At 43.5% G+C, this 10,579-nt stretch overlaps 1 long non-coding RNA gene across 1 annotated transcript in view; it reads left to right on the top strand.

Annotated features, from left to right (window-relative positions):
• The first annotated feature begins 5,749 nt into the window (after positions 1–5,749).
• LOC143692182 (uncharacterized) overlaps positions 5,750–10,579 on the top strand; it is a 51,313-nt gene continuing 46,483 nt past the window's right edge. The window contains exon 1 of the long non-coding RNA XR_013180037.1: positions 5,750–6,189. This is a non-coding gene — a long non-coding RNA (uncharacterized LOC143692182). The remainder of the gene's footprint in view (positions 6,190–10,579) is intronic.

Here is a 10,579-nt window from a genome sequence, read left to right as displayed (position 1 = left end):
AGTGGATTGTGTCCTTTGTGGCTGACTACCAAGCACACAATGGGAATGGTAGACAGCTAAAGTCATGAAAGATACGTTATCCCCACGTAAACCAGGGTGAAATTCCCATGGGTATTTCACCAAGCAGAGCAGGTTGCTATCATTCTTGTTGAGATGATAATAAAGAGGTGTGATTTACTGCTCTGGTTGTTTCAAAGGTGTCATTTGAACCTAGGGGAGTGTGGTGCTGTTAAACAGACCTGGACAAAGCCTTTCAGAGCAGTGAGTGCACGTCTGTAATTGTAGGCAGGGGCATTAAAAAAAAATAAAGGGTTGATTATTTTTCATAATAATCCTGCACTTTTTCTTTGACTCCAAGTGAAGTTGTGGGTGCTTTCCCACTGTGCAAATGAGGCTCTCTGGAGTGCACATAAGTATGTGTACACACATGCATATGTACAGACACTAATTGAATGTGTAAATCCATTTTTATACATGTTAACATAAACATTTAAGGTCTTTTATGGATATCCAAGTGCTTTTTTTTTTTTCTTCAGTGGTGACTATTTAGCTATGTTTGCTTTCATAGCTAAATAGGTGTTCAAAATATCTTGTGGAAAATGTGACTACTTTGGGTATCTAAATCTGAGTTAGATATCTACCTTTAGGCTACAGGGTTTGAACCTTCTGGTGTTTACCATTAGTGAATCCTGAATCTGACCTTGTGGCAAACATTGTGAAAAGTCCTCATTCATTCACTTGTTGGTGCTGAAGCCTTTTAATAATCCTATGGGTTCACCTTTTTCCTGGGAGCATTTGGGAAGGGTTATTACACGTGGTTGCCTGAAGCTGGGAACGAGATCTGGTGCAATAATGTGCGAGGAATCCTCATTAAAAAAAAAGAAAAAAAAATTAAATTTATTAGCAGGCCTTCTATTGTGCTTTCCATGAGATTGTATTGGGTTTGTTATGAATTCTGCTGACACTTCTGCAAAGAGTCAAAGTGAGGCTGCATTGTGGCAGTGTAAAAAAAAAAATAAAAATCAGATCTCTTTCATATCCACCACTTGGATGCCAGAAGTGGTTAGTGCCAATGGCCATTCTTGCTTTAACATGTTACAGATAGGAAATAGCTGCAGGGAGAATTAGAGAGTGGGAAAACAGTCAGCTGGCTCATGGGTTAACTGTGAGATTCCTGGTAGCAGAGAATTTCTTTCTTCATTCTGTATTGAAGCCCATGGTTGATAAAGCTGAAGTTCTACATCATAAATTCCCATTTGGACATTCAGTTTTGAGAACCTACATCCAGCATCCTTATCATTTTGATGTTAAAGTCACAATCAGTAATGAAATCTGCTTGCTTTTCACACACTGAAATTAGCTTTGATTCTTTGCCTGAAACATATGTTTAAAAGGCAACATGCACATACTGTGCACTGACCCTATCAAAGCAATAAATACCATTGAAGTCATTTTCCGAAGCTGCCTACAGCATTAGTTTATTTTTAATATGGTCCCCCTGAAGGAGTGGTGTAGGAAATGCCTATGGGAGCTATTTGAATTGTCTGTCTGGGGTGAAGTCCCTACCTTGCCCTGCTGAAGAAGAAAGTAAGAGGGGATACTAATTTCCCTTTGTTGTTGCAAAAGATGATGTTTAATTCATTGGATTTAGAGCCTTTCTAAGGAAAATGGTATTCTGTTTGGGTGAGAAAAATGCTTCTTTGATACTTAGCATGATTTGAAGCAAGGGATGAGGGAGGGAGATATTGCTGCAACCAGGAATGGGGTTTGGTCCATGACAGCTCTCCTGGTTCTTTATGACAGCTGTTTTATTCTTTTTGCTCCTGCACTGTTACCTGGCCATTCCTCCCAGATCCAGAGGCTCCCTCTGTGGAACAAGGAGGAGATGGGCACCCACCAAATGACCTTTTCCAAAGTGACCCCTCTCACCCAGGCAGGCTGTGCTCCCTATCACAGCTGAGGAATCACAACATTTGGAGCTCAGGGGAGCTCTGTGCCAGAGGCAGTGAGTGGGCCAGACCACAGGGCTGGTTTCACCCTTCTTCTCCCTGCACAGCCCCAAAATGTCCAGCCCTTCCTGTGTTTTGCTGTGCCAGAGCCATGGCGGGTTCAGACAAAGCAGGCACCTGAGCGGGTGAATTTTCTGCCCCTTGAATGCCAAAGGACAACGTTGAGCACAGTTTGGATTCTACAAACCTGAAAGATTGGCCTCCACTGGCAAAGGGAAGGCATTTTTTTGTCATTCATGGTCACAATTAGAATGACAAGGCCAGGCTCCTCCGTCACTGCTCTTTAACACTGTCAGCACCAGCTTTGCCAGAATTATCCTGTCTGAAGCATGAATGGACCTATTCATTTTCTCACTTTGTTTGACCTAGGACTCTAGGAGCTACCTGATGGCATACAGGCTGCTTTCTCCTGTAATGAAATTATTAAGTTAAAGACTGGGCTAAAAAATGTGCTCTCCTAGCCATGAAAGACTAATTTTATGTTTGTTTGGACATATTTGTAGAGTAGCTGTGTTATGTGCCATGCTTCTAAATACTGTTTCATGCTGAATAATGAGTTTGAAATCTTTCACCTTCCAGGGCTTGTATTTGTGTGGAGAAGAGAGGGAAGCATGCAAGAGAAGGATATAGTTTTTAGGAGCACACTTTGATTCAATTTTTTTTTTTTTGCATTTTATTATGGCTGAGGCAGGAAAACACACAGATCTCATGCCCAAGACGTGTTTGCAGAACGCAGTGGTTTCGTTTTAAATGGGTCCCCAGAGAAGATGATCTCAAGCAGGGAAATGTGTGCAGTCTTTCCAATGAGATAAGAATAATCATTGCATTTCTGCTCTGCGTTTCTGCAGTGCTGTAAACAGTCAATCTCAAGATGGAGATCACAGTTCAGCTGCTGACAGTGGAAATCTGGCCACCAGTGTGGGGAAGCAGCAGGCTGGCACAGGAATCTGGTGGCAGGTTTACCAAGAAAAACCTCATTTTCTCACCTGTGGGTGAAGCAGGTGGGCATGGGGTGTCAGGTGCCTTGTGGGCTGAAGTGAATCTTGCTTTGTTTTCAGGAAACTGTAAAAGGCAGGTAAAAATCCAGCTGGGGTATGAGCCTGACACCAGGCTGTGAGCTCCCTGCCCACATGGCAGTCTTGCCCAGCTGGCCATTGTGAGAACAGTGGATTTGTGGAGGTTGTTGTCCAAGACATTTGGATGCTTCATGGTAGCAGGGTCTAACTCATCAGCCTGGTTTAATTACAGGAAGATCTTGAGCCCCCCTGTGTCGCAGACATCTTTTATGGAAAATCCTTTCCTTAGGATTTTTCCTCCTGGGAAACTGAGAGGCCTCAGGAACGAAATGTAAACAATGGTTATCTGCTGCTGTGGGATGCAACAGGTGCATCTGGGATTGGTCTCGTGTAGTTGTTTCTAATTAATGGCCAATCACAGCCCAGCTGTCTCGGACTCTGTCTGAGCAACAAATCTTTGTTAATCATTCCTTCTTTTTCTATTCTTAGCTAGCCTTCTGATGAAATCCTTTCTTCTATTCTTTTAGTATAGTTTTAATATAATATATATCATAAAATAATAAATCAAGCCTTCTGAAAGTCAGATCCTCGTCTCTTCCCTCATCCTCGGACCCCTGTGAACACTGTCACACCCCTGCTTATCGTCAGCTTTTTCAGCAAAGCTGGTGGCATCAGTCTTGCACAATGGCCCAGCCAGCCTGGGTGGAGAAAGGTCATTAGCTTGTCCTCAGTGTAGAAGTGGCCACAGAGACTCCTTTCTTTCAATAATTCATTCTGCTCAGCAGCTTATGGTGGTCCACTGCAAGGCAGGTTCCTGTTGCAAAAGGGAGGTTTTGACCTCTCACTGATTTTTTCCCTCAGCTCTCCTGGTCCTGAGGCTCACATGAATGTTTGTGGAGATTTTGGAAATTACCAGAAGTACCTGAGTCATCAGTCATTCATGTAGGCCTGGAAGAAGTTCTGGGCATCACTAGGTAACCATCAGTCACAACACAACAGAGCAGAGGGAAGTTTCACATTTCTTTGGAAGAGTTTTCTGGGCATTCATGTGAGAACTGAACCGTGCCAGACCTGCTCCTCACACCCAGATTTTGGCCCTGTGGTGCTGCAGTTCCTGTTGGGTTCCACTGTGCACCAGCAGACCTGAAAACAGACTAGCCAGCTCTGAAAGTCTTCTCTTACTGAGGACAGAAGGACTGTTAAAATCCCAGAAATTAATGGCTCATTTTATGGATCTTGATATTTAATCTGAAAGGTTAATTTTTGTCAGTAGATTGCCACTTAAAAAGATGTGTTTTGGAAACTGCTGTCCATTCTAAATGAAATTCTCTGTATTCTTTCAATGAAAACCAGCAGACAGCCTAGTTAATTTCCCATCTTGAATACCAATCCTTGGTTGAATCAAAAGATTTTATTAAATTAGATTTTAGAATTCAAACTTCATATAAATTCAATGTAAAATGCTTTAAAACTATATTTAAGGAAAATGTAGAAGAAAAGGTGGTTTATTTAAAAGACATCAAAATAAAAAATATCTTGCTTTTTGTTAAAGGCAGATTCCTTCTGCTAACTAATTCTCAAGTCCCACATGGATTGGGTTGACAATATGAGTCTTTGTTTTGTTTGTTTTGTTGCAGCTGGATTTATAGGCAGCTTTTCAGAAGGAGAATTTCTTTGCTTTTATGATGGGCTAGAGGGCTTAATGCTCTCTTGCAAATTATTCTGATTGCACAACTTGTGGTGCTGCTTGATATACTGTTAAGCATAGTAGTCACCAGGTTAATATTGGTGTTTTCTTTCTTGCTGCAGAGTTTGCTCTTTGCAGCACCCTTGACCAGAAAGCTGCTGCTCACCCCACTACTGGTCCCTTATGGAATGAGTATTTTGTGTTGGAGCCAACTCCCACAGAATTTGAAAAGCTCAGGAAATTATCCAGCCATTCCCTTCCAATTCCTCCTTCCTGCAGCACACAAGAGCTTTTGGAGACCCTCTGGGCTGCCTTTGGGCTGTGAAAACTCTGCGGGCAGCCACCCTTTGAGGACAGTTCCTGCTGAAACCTGTGGCAAAGCCCCATGATTTCTCTCCTGGCTTCCCAAACAGAGCTGCAGCTCTAAAATGCCCCTACCCTGGCTGCTTATGGGATGCAATCACTTGCTAGAGGAGAAACTCATGCCCTAAGCAGAAGAAGACAGGAACCATATCCCAGAAGAATGAAAAAACCTGAAATCTGTCATAGAAGAAGGAAAGGGAGAAAATCCAGAGAAATCATGTCTGCGCTGTCTGGTTTATCCTTTGTCATTATTAAGAGTGCTATCTTTAGGAAGATAGTTTTTGAGATAATAAAGATTGGGCATTTAGCAGCCTGAATAAAATCAGGTTCCTATTCCCACAGATACGTTTTTGTCTGGTGTCTGAGGCTTAGGAAAGGAGTGCTGGAGATTTTACTCACTCATTCATAGCAAGCAACTAAATACTGGGTTTTTTGGAAAAAAATTGGAAAATAAGGAGAAAGAGAAAAATTAATCTTTTGTCAATTTGATCCACCACTGGGGGCTTTTTTTCATTATTGATATATCTGTAATTTTCATCTGCCCTTTATTCGGCATGTATATTTATATATGAGTATTTTTTTTTTTTCACAAACCTGCAGTGCAGTGGAAGGCTAGATTTAAATATTTTCAGACCGACTGTACCCATCATTTGCATTCCACTGACTCATTCAGAGCAAAGACATCTGAGCAGAAATACAGCAGATAAAAGAGAAACCATTAATCCAGGGAAGATTACTGGCACAGAATCTTTATCCTGTATCCTCCCTGAAATGAGACAAAGATCTTACTATGTACATCCCTCTGGCTTAGCTTCAGAAAGTAAGCAATACAGTAGTGTAGACATGGTACTTTTTAAAGGCACATTACACTGGTCGGAAACTTCGGTCTTCTGGCAGAGCTCGTTGTTGCTGAGGTGTTTTTCAGTGGTTGCTTCCTCAGAAGAGCTTTCAGCACCCCAAAAACTGCTTTCTGTCTCCTGCAAGGGCTAAGACAGCACTGGTCTGCTCCTAAGAAGACAGCAAGTGTCAGCTGGAGGATGGAGACTGCTCTGCAGCAACGTGGGTTACACACGAATTTCACAGGGTCTTGCTTCTGCTGACACCTCATCTCCATGTGAGCTCTAAGTGCTAGTTAGCTTTTAATGAGCCTAATAAGGCTAAAGCTTTCCAGATCCTGGTGCTTCAGTTCTGGAAGCAGCGGGGTGGGGCGGGGGGGAAGGTTTGGCCGAGGATGTTGAGCAGGCTTGCCCTTTCCAGGAGACGCTCATTCCAGGTGACTGGGCATATTAGATTTCAGGCCTTTTATCTCCCTTGCCCTAGAATGTGGCAGGCTGCAGTTGCTTTTCCTTCTGCTGGTTGTTTGTCTCTCTCTCTCCCCTCTGTCTCTGTGGTATTGATTCTCAGTTAAAAGAGCTGAGAGATGGAGCTGGGGAAGCATCCCTTTCTTCTCTGGCAATTGGTGGAAAATCCAGTTGCCACATGAGTGCTGCACTGTCTCGGCTGCTGCTGGCCATTGACCATCTCCTGCAGGAGAATTTCTGTGCCATAATAATAGCAGAGCCTACTTCAGTCATTTAGGGCTTCCACTAGAAGCAGCCCAGAGGGTTGGATGGTTTTCTGGAGGTAGCTCCATGTGTTTGTGGGCTTATCTTGCTATGGTGTGCATTCAGCTATGAAATAAAATTGCAGGAAATGATTCAGTTTTGAATCATTCTATTTAGACTGGCAGAAGCCGAAAACCCTCCTGTGAGCTACAACAATGTGGACTGCTATTCAGATGGGAAATGTAAATACTTCAGCATGCCTGATCAGTTGGACTAGAAGTGCAAGCAAACTGCTCTGCAGTGTGGATTCTCAGCTTTTATTCCAGACAGTTTCGTTCCTCCAAACCCTCTTTTTCAGGTGTAAAATGTTTTCCTTTTCTTGTCCCTGTGTGGGGTGTATGTATGCTAAGACCTCTGGAAAATAGCTAAGCACAATAGGAATCAAGATCTGGAGGAAGCTTCTTTCTAAACAATCCAGCATCCTCTTCCAGTTCAGAGCAGAAGAGTATTTAGGTACATGGAAAAAAAACCTTGCTGTTGTGGAAAGTTCAGCTTACCAAGAGTAAACCATGAGCTCTTTGTTGTTTCAAACTGACAAAAAGTGAGGTCAGAAGCAAATCTGGTTTCTTCCCAAGGTCTGCGATGGCTTTCCCCCTCACACTAATAATGTTCACATTATCCATTAAAGGTGATTTGATTTCAGGTGTCAACTTAGAGATCTGGCTAATAATCTTTTTTCAGTGGGAACCTCTTCTTAATAGAGTAGTGTTGGCCTGTTTTTAACTGCATCTTCTTCTCCTGTAAGTACCAATTATCTCTCCTGCTCCATTTTAGAGCCTGTCACCTTGCCAAATGTTGAAATATGAAGGTTTATTTATTGCATGGGATATACAAAGGCAAAAAAAAAAAAAAAAAGAAAAAAAGTGAGGATATGCTTTCAGTGTGCCCTCTTGGTGTTGTTTGTTCCTTAGATTTGAAAGGCAAAAGTGCAGTTCTGATAATCCAGTGAGTTCTTCACACTTCCTGCAAGAAATGGCTCTTTTCTGCCTCTCCTCTGGGTGCTGTCTCCAGGGCCTGCGCCTTGCATGCTCCCTTTGAGCCACAGATATTTGTTTTGTGTTGTTCCTCCTTTGTTTAGGGTTTGACCAAGTGACATTACAAGTGGGAGGTGGGAGGAAGAATTTGCAAGAGAGCTTCAAGTAATCTTAGATCAGCTCGTTGTCAGCTGCATTGTGCTCCTATGCAGGATGCTCATTCCCCTTTTGATGTCTCTGCAGATGTTTTAGGCTTTACATTAAAAAAAAAAAGTCTTTATAGGGACACATTACCTCACCAGAGATGGTGTCATTGTGCTGTATTCTTTACGTACAGTAAAAATTTCTTCTCTGTTCTTCCTACAAGCTTAGCATCTCAATGATCAAGACAGATAAAGCTTTGGAAGTGAGAGGTCCAAGGTCACCTCTGCAGGAAGGCAGCAGAGCACATCTCCCATCCTGTGGGCAGGTGACAGTCTGCCCTGTCACGTTCAAAACAGTTTTCATAAGAGGACATTTCACAAATCTGAGAAGCAGGCTCTGCCCATTTCCATAGTTGCAGGAAGGGTGTCTTCAAGTGAGGAAGCTTGATTACAAAGTCTGCTGAGTATGCAAGGGAAAGAATGAAATACTGAACTTGCCACAGTCCTGATTTTTGTCCTTCTCTTCCATTATCTAAAGGAAATATGGCGTGATCTTTGTTCCAGTCATTGCAAACAGCTTTCAAACCTGGTGCAAGAGAAGATGTGTGGGATAGGACCAGGAGTTTTTCTTTTGTGTGCCTGTGTGTGCACATGACTGTGAAATATCTGATTTTGCAAAATCATCACATGCATAAAGTTAAATCTATCAGCAAGCATTCACAAATTGCAGGCTGGGGGTTACTAGTCACTTGCCACAGAAAATAAATCTTTCAAGGTCCTGCAGAGACCATCCTCTGGAGTTCCTTTCATCTCATAAGGCATTTTGCTAAGCCATGTTACCCTCTCAACTCATGAGGATGGATAAGGCTGAGGAAAGAGCTGCAGCTTGGTGAGAAAGAGCTGAGATCCTCCCTACCTCATGGTATAGAGAGCACATCAATGCCAGGAGCTGCACGTGAGAATAAATGGAAGAGTGAGAGATCCCTGCATGTTGCCATGGAGCTCTTCTGTCTGGACTTCAGGCATGCTGTAACATACGATCCTTCTCTTTGTCCCTGCTGTAGGCAGCCCTAGTTAAGTCTTGACAGCATTACTGTGCTCAGCAATCAGTGCTGCCCCTATAAAACAGCTTGGGGAGTTTCAGCAGAGCCATCTCTGGGGCTTGCACGCCCTCACTCATTGCTTGCACTCTGCTTCCCAGACCACCACGCTCTGCTGCTTTCCTCCATCCTCACAAACCTGCACCACCACAGGGCTCTGAACATACTGAGGAAAGCTCTTAAAAAAAAAAAAGGCAAAAAAAAATTACCTAGGAGATAGACATGATTATTATTATTTTTTTAAAGAATAATTTGTTTATTTGCCAATGCTGCTTTACCCAGCTTCCCTCTCATGGTGTCTGTAACTTGACTTTATGAACTTTCTTATTAAATCAAGGGCTTCCGCACATTAGGTGGTGCAGTGGAGGAAGAACCACACATGTTTTCAAGGAAAATTAATACTGATAAGGTGCTGGCCACTGTCTGTCCTGTTATTGTTAGAACGCACATTTTTCCCCCTAGAGTGTAGAGCACCTTCTGATGGAGTGCTCCTTATGTTGAAAAATGGCAAGCATTAAGGACTCCATGCCACTTCACTGCTAAAATATTTGCTAGAGCAGGCTTGCTTCCTCCATCTGAAAGTGTGGTGTATTTATAGGAGCATCCTGTAATGGAGCATCCTGCACGGAGCAGTGTTTTTGAAGAATAAGGGAACACTGTGTGTGAAGGGGTGAGCTTAGGGTTGTCCCCTCTGTTGTCTCCTCTGTTAGCAGGTGCTGGCAGCACGCAGGGGACTGCAGGAGCTGATTGACTGCAGCAGATTCCCTCTGGAATGTGGAGTCTGTGAAGCCCCTGCAGGGGATGGGAAAGGCTCACAGGGCTGAGGAATTTGAGTTCTGGGATCTCTGCGTGAAATTGCCAGGAAGGATCAACTCTGAGCTTTAAAAGGGGGATGTTTAGGGGTTTTTTGTTGTTGTTAAAATGTAAGATCACGGGGCTCCATGCCCATGTAAACAGTGCAGGTCAGATTCCCAGCTGATGAGCAGTGGAAGTGTGCTCCCTGTAGCAGCTGGAAGTCCTGGACTGGTGGGCATGGGAAGGTTCCTGCCCTGCTCCGTGGCTGTGGGTGCTGGAAACAGCAAGAACAATTGGAGATGGAGGTCACTGAAATGACAAGAGCAGCTCCTGTGATCTGGTGTTGTCAGCACAAACACAGCAATTGATTGAAAAGTGTCTGCTAACCAGGCAGCAAAGAGAGCAATTAGAACTGAAATAGCAAGAGGGTCTATTTCAGAGTTTTATGATTCCAGCTTGCACCACCCCACTAATTTTAAGTGCTGATGATTTTTTTCTGTCTGGGCTGGAGTCAGCTGGGGACCAAGAGCCATCTGGGACTGAACAAAACTCAGGGTTTCTCAGAGCTTCTGCTGTTCGGAGTGTGACATAAACACACCCTAAAACTGAAATGCAGTCCTCTGATCTTCCTTGGGGATTAGCAAGGATCACTGCAGATCCTGGGGACTGGAAACCATGAGGTCTGTTGGAGCCACCTGCCTCAGAGGTACATGGTGGAGTTTTCCCAGCTGGGAGCCTGTGCCAGGGCTCAAGCTGGACAGCATTTTAGGGAGGTGTGAGTGATACTGGATACCAAAGACCTTCTTAAGGCCTACGAGAAGTATGAGGACTCTGGGCAGCTTGCTAATGTTGAAGGGCAGATGCTCCAGCTCTGAGTGAGGTAAAGAA

Source organism: Agelaius phoeniceus, chromosome Z (assembly GCF_051311805.1).
Source record: "Agelaius phoeniceus isolate bAgePho1 chromosome Z, bAgePho1.hap1, whole genome shotgun sequence".
NCBI classification, from domain to species: domain Eukaryota; kingdom Metazoa; phylum Chordata; class Aves; order Passeriformes; family Icteridae; genus Agelaius; species Agelaius phoeniceus.
This window is presented reverse-complemented; position numbering and strand designations above follow the sequence as displayed.